The 11131-nt window shown below is 39.4% G+C and overlaps 1 protein-coding gene and 1 pseudogene across 2 annotated transcripts in view; both read right to left on the bottom strand.

Moving 5' to 3' along the window:
- LCORL (ligand dependent nuclear receptor corepressor-like) overlaps positions 1-11131 on the bottom strand; it is a 293246-nt gene that overhangs the window by 68098 nt on the left and 214017 nt on the right. The window lies entirely within an intron of this gene.
- LOC102834893 lies at positions 2636-3103 on the bottom strand (annotated as a pseudogene).

Consider the following 11131-nt stretch of genomic DNA (forward strand, 5'->3'; position numbering starts at 1 on the left):
GGGGTCTTCCTCTTTTTCTCTGACCCTCCACCTTACCAAACATGATATCCCTCTCCAGTGACTGGTCCCTCCTGACAATATGTCCAAAGTATGAGAGATGAAGTTTGGCCATCCTGGCCTCCAAGGAGCACTCTGGCTGTGCTTCTTCCAACACAGCTCGATTTGTTCTTTTAGCAGTCCATGGTACTTTCAACATTCCCCTCCAACACCATAACACAAATGCACCAATTCTATGGTCTTCCCTGTTCACTGTCCAGCTTTCACATGCATATAAGGTTATTGAAATACCATGGCTTGAGTCAGACGCACCTCAAACTAATATCTTTGATCTTTAACATTTTAAAGAGGCTTTTTTTTTTTTTTTTTGCAGCAGATTTGCCCAATACAGTATGTTCTTTAGTTTCTTGACTGCTGCTTCCATGAGCACTGATTATAGATTCAAGGGAAATGAAATTCTTGACAACTTCAGTCTTTCTTCATTTATCAGATATTGTTTATTGATCAATTGTGAGATTTAATTTTTTTTTACACTGAGTTGTAATCTATACTGAAGGCTGTAGTATTTGATCTTCATCAGCAAGAGCTTCAAGTCCTCTTTGCTTTGAGTAAGCAAGGTTGTGTCAATTGAGTCATTGAGTCTTCCTCCAATTTTGATGTCATGTTCTTCTTCATATAGTCCAGCTTCTTGAATTATTTGCTCAGCATAAAGACTGAATAAGTATGGGGAAAAGATACAATCATTACACACACCTTTCCTTATTTTAAACCAAGTCTGGTGTGGCGCTATAGTTTAAACACTGGACTGCATGGCCTGTTTGAATCACAAGGTTGGTGGTTCGAACTCACCAGCCACTTCTTGGAAACCTTACCCTGCGTTGCTATGTGTTAGAACTGACTCAATGGCACTTAACAACAACAAGAAGTATCTCCTACTATTCAAACAACTGCTTCTTAGTCTGTGTACAGGTTCTGCAGGAGCATGATTAAGTGTTCCGAATTCCAATTCTTTGCAATGCAATACATAGTTTGTTGTAATCCACAGTTGAATTATCTTTGCAGAGCCAATACAACACAAGTAAATCTCTTTCTGGTGTTTTTCTGTTTCCAGCCAAGATCCATCTGATATTAGCAGTGATATTCCTCGTTCCATGTCCTCTTCTGAATACGGCTTGAATTTCTGGCAGCTCCCTATTGATGGGCTACTGCAATAATTTTGTTTTCATATACAATCCACTTATAATTATTATTAGAAAATTATGTTTAACATTATTTACAGTTATACCAACATTCATGGAGGCCTAAGGGTGCAATGTGGCCACAAGAAATCTTCATACTACCCAACTAGTTTTATATTTTAGCTATGAAAGTCACTCACCAGAGCAAACTTATTCTTCAACAAGTAGAATTTTAGGTCCATTCAATCAGTTTCATATCTTTCTGGGTCTTCTCATCTGCAGATGGAAGAGAAACTGGAGCCAGGTTCTTCATATTATACATTCATCTCTGATGCCAACTCTTCATACGCTGTCCAGTTTCTTTAAGATAGTGGAGTGACCCGCAGCAGGGCCATGGAGATGAGAAAGTTCCATCTGGAGGAGATCACATCCTCATGCATCTTCCGTTTCATTTCCTCCGGGTCCAGCTTCGGCGCTAGGCCCTCAATCAGGAACATCACGGCTCTGCCCCTATGACTTCTAGATGTGGCCTTCTACTTTTCTCAGTAGCAATTATTTTTTGAATTATCTTCAGTGCGTGATATTAATTTTTGCGTGTGATGTTAATGACATTGTTCGATAATTTCTACATTCTGTAGCGTCACCTTTCTTTGAAATGGGCACAAATATGGATCTATCTAATTAGTTGGCCAGGTGGTTGTCTTCCAAATTTCTTGGAATAGACTAATGAATTCCAGTTTGTTGAAACATTTCAATTGGTATCTTGTCAATTCCTGGAGCCTTGTTTTTTGCTAATGTCTTCAGTGCAGCTTGGACTTCTTACTTCAATACCATTGGGTCTTGATCCTATGCTACCCCTTGGTTCAATGTTGACCAGGTCTTTTTTTGCCAGTGACTCTGTGTATTCTTTTCATCTTCTTTAGATGTTTCATGCATCATTCAGTATTTTGCCAATGGATTTCTTCAATATTGCAAATCAGGGCTTTAATTTTTTTCATCAGTTCTTTCAGCTTGAGAATTGTGCTGAGTGTGTTCTTCCCTTTTGTTTTTCTAATTCCAGGTCTCTGCACATTTCATTATAATACTTTATCTTCTCCAGTCATGCTTTGAAACCTTCTGTTGAGCTCCTTTACTTCATCATTTCTTCCATTCTCTTTAACTACTCTACATTTAAGAGCAAGTTTCAGAGTCTTTTCTGACATCTGAAGTAAGGGGGCTATTAATGATGGAGGACACATTTAACTGGTGCTTGCACATATTATATGGTCACACTGTAGGATAAGCACAGGACTGCAAGGTCAGAGGTTCAAACTCTCACGAGCCGCTCCTTGGAAACCCTATACTGGGTCCCTAGGAGTTGGAACTGACTCGACGGCACTTAATAACAACAATCATAGTTTCATGCTAAATTAACTTGGTCAGGAAAGATGATTTTCCATTCTTCTACTTGAATTTCTTGATTATGCCAGTCCATTTGCAAATCTGCATTACTTCAGCACCTCAATGAACCCCTCACAGAGCTTGTGGTCACCCAGGTTCTGGGCACAGTCCAAAAATGGTTTCATCTCAAAGTGGCAAGGGCCAAACTGCTGCTGCTGCTGGAATGCTGGCTGGGCTCCCTGAGGCTCCTGGGAAGTGATGTCAAGCCTCTGTTGAGGGCTCAGCATTGCTTCCTACACTGAGGCCTCTAGTGACAGCCCGGCGTGTGCCTGACAGCAGAGCTCACAGACACGCCAGCTGCCGTGGTCACCATCTGGGCTATCAGACCTGGCTGCTGGCGGGGCAGCAGTGGGTAAGCGGAGTACAGACTGTGGGGGTCACTGCTGGTGGGTGAGCAGCTGGGGCTGGTCTTGGGGCAGCTTTCATCTGAGGTGTCCGGTTAGCCGGCGAGCCACCCGGGAGGTGCTACTCTGGCTTTCATGGAGCATCTTAAATTCAAGGTGGAAGGGCTTCTGGATGAGGGAAACGCTGAGGATGGAGCTGAGCAACTACTCTCTTTCCTGCCTTTTTAATGCCTTTTTTGCTTTCTTCCTGTATGATGTTTTTGATGTCATCCCACAACTCCTCTGGTCTTTGGTCATTAGAACTTAATGTATCAAATCTGTTCTTGAGATAGTCTCTAAATCAAGTGGGATATACTCAAGGTCATATTTTGGCTCTTATGGACTTATTTTAGTTTCTTCAACTTTAGTCTGAACTTGATAAAGGTCAGCTGCTGGCCTTCTTTTGGCTGATGATATTGAGCTTCTCCATCGTCTCTTCCCACAGATGTAGTCAATTTGATTCTTGTATGTTTCATCTTGCTAGATCCACATGTGTAGCCACCATTTATGTTGCTGAAAAATATAGATCTGTAGTGAAGAAGTTGGTCTTACACAATTCTATCATGGGATCTTCAGTATCATTTCTGTCACCAGGACCAAATCTTCCAACTACAGATCACCCCTCTTGGTTTCCAACTTTTGCATTCCAACCAATACATCATGATTGCATGTTAGATCAATTTCAGACTGAAGAAGTTGGTAGAATTCTTCAGTTTCTTCATCATTGATTTGGTGGTTGGTGAGTAAATTTGAATAGTCATATTAACAAGTCTTCCTTGTTGTTATTGTTAAGTGCCAGCAAGTTGATTCTGACTCATAGTGACCTTGTATAGAGTTTCTAAGGAGCAGCTGGTAAGCTTGAACTGTCAACTTTGCGGTTCAAACTGACTTTGCAGTCCAGCGCGTTAACCCACAGCGCCACAGCAGGACTCAGTCTTCTTTATAGGCAGAGATATTATCCTACCACAGATAGCAATGGACTTCAAGATAGATCTTGAAATATTCTTTTTGATGATGGATGCAACATCATTCCTCTTGAATATGCCATTCCGAGCATAGTATACTATGATTGTCTAGCTGAAAATACCAGTCAATTTCAGCTCACTAATGCCTAGGATATTGATCGTTATGCATTCCATTTCATTTTTGATGACTTCAAAATTTCCTATATTCATAATTTGTACATTCCATATTGCAATTACTAATGGATATTTACAACTGTTTCTTCTTTTTGAGTAATGCTCCATTTGCAAATGAAGGTTCCAAAATCTTTGCTCCATCTTTAAGCTTGATTCTACTTTGATGAGTCAGTTTTCCCTTAGTCATATTTTGAATGCCTTCAACCTGAGTGGCTCATCTTCAGACCATGTTTTGCTGCAATTTATAAAGTTTTTATTGTCTAATCCCTCAGAAGTGGGCTCCCTACTGTTTCTTCTTAGTTTGGAAGTTCCATTGAAACCTATACATGATGGGAGATCTTGCTGGTATTTGAAACACCAGTGGTATAGTTTCCAGCATCGACATGCAATCCACCACAGTCTGGCAGACTAACAAACATTTGGGAAAACATTTGCATAGTGAATACAAAATACATACATATGTAAGTAAATAGTTCTGACACACAAAGGATTTCTAGGGAGATTTTTAGTTACCTATCCCAATGGGTTGGAATGGATTCACTGACACTTAACAACAACAATAGCAAAATTTGAACTTCTGGTGTGGCACTGTAGGATAAGCACTGGACTGCTAACTTCAAGGCTGGCATTCAAACCCACCAGCTACTCCTCAGAAACTCTATAAAAGGTCGCTATGAATCAGAACAAACTCTATGGCATATAACAACATAGCAAATTTCACTTTTTTTTTTTTTTTAAAGCAGTATTACCATCTACTTATTTTGTGAATACTGTTATTACTTTTTTTCTATTTAAATCCTGTAGCTCAGTAGCTAGAAAAACCAAAAGCAGTTATCCCTGGGATAGTGTTAATTAGAAAAGTAAAGCAGTAGGAAGAGGGGGAGATAAAGAGAGGGAAGAAGGAGAAAAAGAAAGTTCAGGTTTAGATATGAAGGTTTATTTTCCTGCACCTTCTGATATCTGACTGGTTTATCTCAACATCACTTTTTGGACCTGGAGAGATCCCATCATAAGTAGATTGTTTTGTTTGATGCATTTACTTCCAAAGGACTAGTTAACTCAATGGATAAAAACTAAGCATGTGTACCAAATGCTCTAGGGTCACATAAAAGGAGCAGAAGAAACGGTTTGACCTTGAAAATTTTAGAGTGTTAGGTAGAAATATGAGAGGGGCTTATATGAAGCAAAAGAGAAACTATTGTTTAAGAGAAGGATAAGACAGCATGAAATAAAAAGTAAATGTATCATAAGTTCAAGCAGAAATATAAAATGTACCAAAATTTATTATTATTTTTTTGCTACTGTTTAAGCTCTTATTACCATAAGAGCTTAAATTTTAAATGAATACTTATCTCATGTGAAGGCAAAAGCTCTTAGAAAAACTAGTCAAGATCACCTTGCACATTCTCTAGAGGAGCCATCGCATGGGAGATCAGCACACTGCCTCTCAATAACTGGAAGACAACCATTTCTTCCAGTGTTGGAGAGAATAAGCAATTTCTTTGGGTGAGTACATCATGTCATAGTTTACATGTGTTCAGAGTCCACATAGATGGAAGATGAATATTTAAAACAATTTCAGAGGAGCAAGATATTATGGATTAAACTGTGTTCCCCCAAAATATGTTTTAGAATCCTAATTGCTATACATGTGGATGTAATCCTTTTTGGAAATAGGGTTTTTGCTATGTTAATTGTACCATACCCAAGTGGTGTGGGTTCTAAATCTAAACACTTTTGAGTGCTAAAAGGAACAGCCTGGACAAAAGGGAAGCAGACACAGAGAAAGACTGGAGCCATATAAGGATCCCCAAGGGATCAAGGAGTGCCTCTGGCTACCAAGAAGGAAGAATTGACAGGGCTAAGCCACTGACTTGGCCGTTAGCCTTCATAACTGTGACAATACAGTTACCACTGCAGTAGTTCTGCTACAATAGCACTACCTTAACTCTCTGATCACTGATCTATTTTGTGAAAGGAGTCTTGTCTTGCTTTTAGCCTGTATTATTGTAGTCATCCTTTGACTCTTGGAAGTTTTTTGTAGTATTTGTTATGTGCCTTGGAGTTGGTTTTGGCTCATAGCGACCCTGTACACGGTTTCCGAGGCTGTAAATCTTTACGGGAGCAGAAAGCCTTATCTTTCTCCTGGGGAACAGCTGGTAGTTTCGAACTGCTGACCCTGAGGTTAGCAGCCCGATTCGTAACCACTATGCTACCAGAGCTCCTTTTTGTAGTATAGGAGATGTCTATGGTTTCAATGATCAATCGCTTACATTCAACTGTTTTCTAGAAAATATTGTTGTTGTTAAGTGTTGTTGAGTCAGCTCTTTAGAAAATATGAGTAACAAAAAATCTAATCTATATAATACAATATTTTTTGATAGTGTGCTTACTGTATGCAACAAAGCACTCTGCTACAAGCTTTACATGCCTTAACTCACTCAGTGCTCACAACCAAATGATGTTGTTGGTCATTGAGTGGGGTCTGGCTCATAGCAACCCTGTACAGGGTTTCCTAGATTGACTGGTGGGTTTGCGCTGTCCATCTTACAGTTAGCCATTCAGTGCTTATCCTATAGTGCCACACTAGGTTTCAACCCAATGGTGTGGATTTTATTAATTTACCAAATTTAACATGCTCAGGTCACACAGGCAGAGGTTGTAAAATGGCATTCAGACTTGCAGAAATATTCGAGTCTATATCCAACTATAGTTCTAATCTACATAATGTTTAAAAAGACAACTTACATTGTTGGCAATAAACTTGCAATAAACTTACTAGTAGGGCTACAATCCTTTTGAAAAGGAGACGTAAAGCACTGATTAAATGGCTATATGTGGGGGTCATGTGATGAGTTAATAAACCCTAAGGTTTTAACTAGCATACTTCAAAATTGGCAAAGGGAAAAAGGTGCAATGCAGGAACAAAGCTCAACCATTCAAAAGAAAATAGGAAAAATATATAACAAAGTGGATACACAGAAAGTACGGAATAAGAAGACAGGAACCAGTAACTCCATAGGGGATGAGTGCTGTAAAGCAAAACACAATAGTGGTGGGAATCATTAAGGAAGTACATGTATGTATAAGTCTGCATATAGTCAGTCTGAGTGGGGGAGGGGAGCTTTCTTAAGGAAATGAGTTTAAAATGAGACTTGTGAAGACATCGAATACGATTTATTTAGAAAGCAGTGGTGGGGGCAGAAGGTGGTATCTGCACAGAGCCCACAGCATATGTGAGTGCTCTGAGCTCAGAGTACATGCCAGTCAAGAAACTGGGAAAACCAGTCTGAAGACCAAGGAGAGAGAGGCACAGCCTGAAATGCGGGATTAGACTTTATCCTAAAAACCATGTGAAGCCACTCAAGGTTTTTAAGCAGGTGGATTGTCTACCTAGATCAGGATTTTTTAAAAGACCACCTACGGTTTGCTCTACCCCTAGAGTCAGAGAAGGGGAGTTTGGTCATCTAGTCATATTATGTGTTGTTCTTCAGGTTTACTAAGTTATGTCTGCCTCTCAGGCAAGGATATAAAGTTTTCTTCCACATGTGTTCAACCTCAGAAAATAAAAGCTCAGCACAGTAAAAAAAAAAAAAAAAAAAAAAGAGAGAGAGAGAGATAATTTTATTGCCTTCATTAGTGGATACAGAAATATATCTTCTAAAATTAACTTAAAAAAAAACAGTTTGGCATTTTCCTAACAGAACAAGAGACTTCATTTATAAAAAGTGTGGTTAAGCATAACATCATAACACTATATATGGCTCTCCTAATTACAGCAACATCTCAGTTGACACCGTCACCTACCTTAATCCCAGCCAAGAAACCAGGCAGACAACCTTGGTAGCAGGGTCTCTATGAGTCAGAACTGACTTCACGGCATTTAATAACAACAACAAAGGAATTACTATAATGAAAGTTCTAGCAAAATATTCATTAGACCTCATGGCTGGAAACTAGCAATAAGATCAATTAAGTGTTATTTACATCTTTGCCCACATATGATCTTATTTTGTGTAGGATTGGTTAATACTTCATGGTTGTCAAGGTTGCATAGCTGCAAATTTCTTCCTGTACTTGGGAATTTAGAAGATTTTACTTTTGCACTACATCAAAACTGGAATTTTAAAACCAAACCAAACAACACACTTTGATGTACTGAAGTTATTTATACTTGTTTTTTAGAGTGCCAGGAAAGAAAATGCATAAAAATTCCTATCAGTTTCTGAGGCACAAAATATTTATATAGATTTTCAGAAGTTACAGAAGACAAAAAATATTGTCTAATATTTGAAATATGTGGATTGAAAGTGCAATTAAGAGGCAAATGGCAATGCTTTCCTCAGAGTTGTTGTTGTTAAGTGCTGTCGACTTGGTTCTCACCCATAGCAACCCTGTACAGGGTTTCCAAGGAGCGACTAGTGAGTTTGAACTGCCGACCTTGCAGTTGAAACTGACTTTGCAGTCCAGCACATTAACCCACAGCGCCACACCAGGACTCCAGGGTTGTTAGGTGCCGTTAAAACACTGCCAGTTCCTTCACGATCTTCACGACAGTTCCTGTGTTTGAGCCCAGTGTTGTATCCTGTGTCAATCCATGTCATTGAGGGTCTCTCCCTCTTTTTTGCTAACCCTCTGGTGTGGTGCTGTGGGATAAAGCACTGGACCACGAGGTCAGTTTGAACCGAAAGGATAGCGGTTCAAGCTCACCAGTCACTACTTGGAAACCCTATACAGGGTCATTATGAATTAGAACCGGTTGGACGGCACTGGTAGTGTAGTGGTTACGAATCGGGCTGTGAACCTTAAGGTCAGCAGTTTGAAACTACAGCTGCTCCGTGGGAGAAAGATGAGGCTTTCTGTTCCTGTAAAGATTTACAGCCTCAGAAACCCTGTTCAGGGTCGCTATGGGTCGGAACCGACTCGACGGCATTTAACAACAAAACTTTACCAAACATGATGCCCTCTAGGGAGTGGTCCCTCCTGATAATGTGTCCCAAGTACATAAGACTAAGTCTTGCTATCCTCGCTTTTAAAGAACATTTTCGATGTACTTCTTCCAGCACATATTCGTTTGCTCTTCAGGCAGTGTCCCATGGTTGTGGTACAGTGAATTGACTTGAATGGGTTGTTGTTGGTAGGTGGCTGACAAGTCAGTTCTGACTCATAGAGACCTCATGTACAGCAGAATGAAACACTATCTGGTCCTGTGTCATCTTCACAATTGTTACGATAGAGCCCACTGTTGCTGCTACTGTTGCCAATTCATCTCGTTGGGTATCTTCCTTGTTTTCGCTGACCCTCCACTTTACCAAGTATGATGGCCTTCTCCAAGGACTGCTCTCTTCTGATAACATGTTGAAAGTATGATCCTGGCTTCTGAGGGGCATTTTGGCTGTCCTTCTTCCAATACAGATTGGTTTGTTCTTCTGGCAGTCCATGATACTTTCAATATTCTTCTCCAATACCATAACTCCAATGCATCAATTCTTCTACGATCTTCCTTATTCCCCATCCAACTTTCACATGCATATTGAGGTGATTAAAAATTCCATGGCTTTGGTCAGGCACACTTTAGTCCTCAAGTTGATATATCTTTGCTCTTGAAATCTTCAAAGATGTCTTGTGCAGCAGATTTGCTAATGCAATATGTCATTTGATTTCTTGGCTGCTGCTTTCATGAGTCTTGATTGTAGATTCAAGCAAAATGAAGTCTTTAATAACCCTATTATTTTTTCCATTTATCATAATGTTATTCACTGGTCCAGTTTGAGGTTCTTTCATTCCTTCCTTCCTTTCTTTCTTTAACATTGAGGTGCAATTCATACTGAAGGCTGTAGTCTTTGATCTTAAGTCTGCTTCACTTTCAGCAAGCAAAGTTGTATCATCTTCATATTGCAGGTTATTAATGCGTCTTCCTCTAATCCTGATGTCATACTCTTCTTCATATAATCCAGCTTCTCAGATTATTTGCTCAGTAGACAGACTGAATAAGTATGGTGAAAGAATACAACCCTGACACACACCTTTCCTGATTTCAAACCATTCAGCATTCCCTTGTTCTGTCCTAATGATTAATTCTTAGTCTATGTCCAAATTCCTCACGAGCACAATCAAGTGTTTGGAAATAATCATTCTTTGCAGTGTTATCCTTGTCAGTGGTATAGCGTGTCATGATTCACACAGTTGAAAGTCTTTGCATAGTCAGCAAAGCACAGGTAAACATTTTTCTGGTACTCTCTTTGCAGCCAAGATCCATTTTAGGTCAGCAATGTGATCCCTAGTTTCACATCTTCTGAATCCAGTTTGAGTTTCTGGTAGTTCCCTGTTGATGAACTGTTGCAGCATTATAAAATTATCTTCAGCCAAATTTTACTTGCATGTGATATTAATGATATTGTTTGATGATTTCTGCTTTCTGTTGAGTCACCTCTCTTTGTAATGGGCATAAATATGGATGGCTTCCACTTGGTTGACCAGATAGCTGTCAATGCCTCCAGTTCTGCATCAGCTTGTTAAAAGATCTCAATTTGTATTCTTTAAATTTCTGGAGACTTGTTTTTGCCCATATCTTCAGTGTAGCTTGGACTTCTTCCTTCAGTACTATTGGTACTTGATCATACGCTACTTCTTGAATACAGTGACTTTTTGTATTCCTTCCATCTTCATATTTTGCCCATGGAGTCCTTCAATATTTCAAAGTGAGGTGTGAAACTTTTCTTCAGTTATTTCAGTGTGATGAATACTGAGCATGTTCTTCACTTTCTGATTTCTCACACCAGGTCTTTGCATATTTCATTATCCTACTTGACTTTGTCTTCTTAAGCTTCCCTTTTGGAATTTTCTGTTCACCTCTTTGACTTTCTCATTTTTCCCATATGCTTTAACATCTCTGCTCTGGAGAGCAAGTTTCAGAGTCTCTTTTGACATTCATTTTGGTCTTTTCCTTTCTTTCCTATCTTTTTAATGACCTTTTGCTATCTTCCTCTATGAT

The sequence above is a fragment of the Chrysochloris asiatica genome, unplaced genomic scaffold, assembly GCF_000296735.1.
Source record: "Chrysochloris asiatica unplaced genomic scaffold, ChrAsi1.0 scaffold00200, whole genome shotgun sequence".
In the NCBI taxonomy this organism is placed as follows: domain Eukaryota; kingdom Metazoa; phylum Chordata; class Mammalia; order Afrosoricida; family Chrysochloridae; genus Chrysochloris; species Chrysochloris asiatica.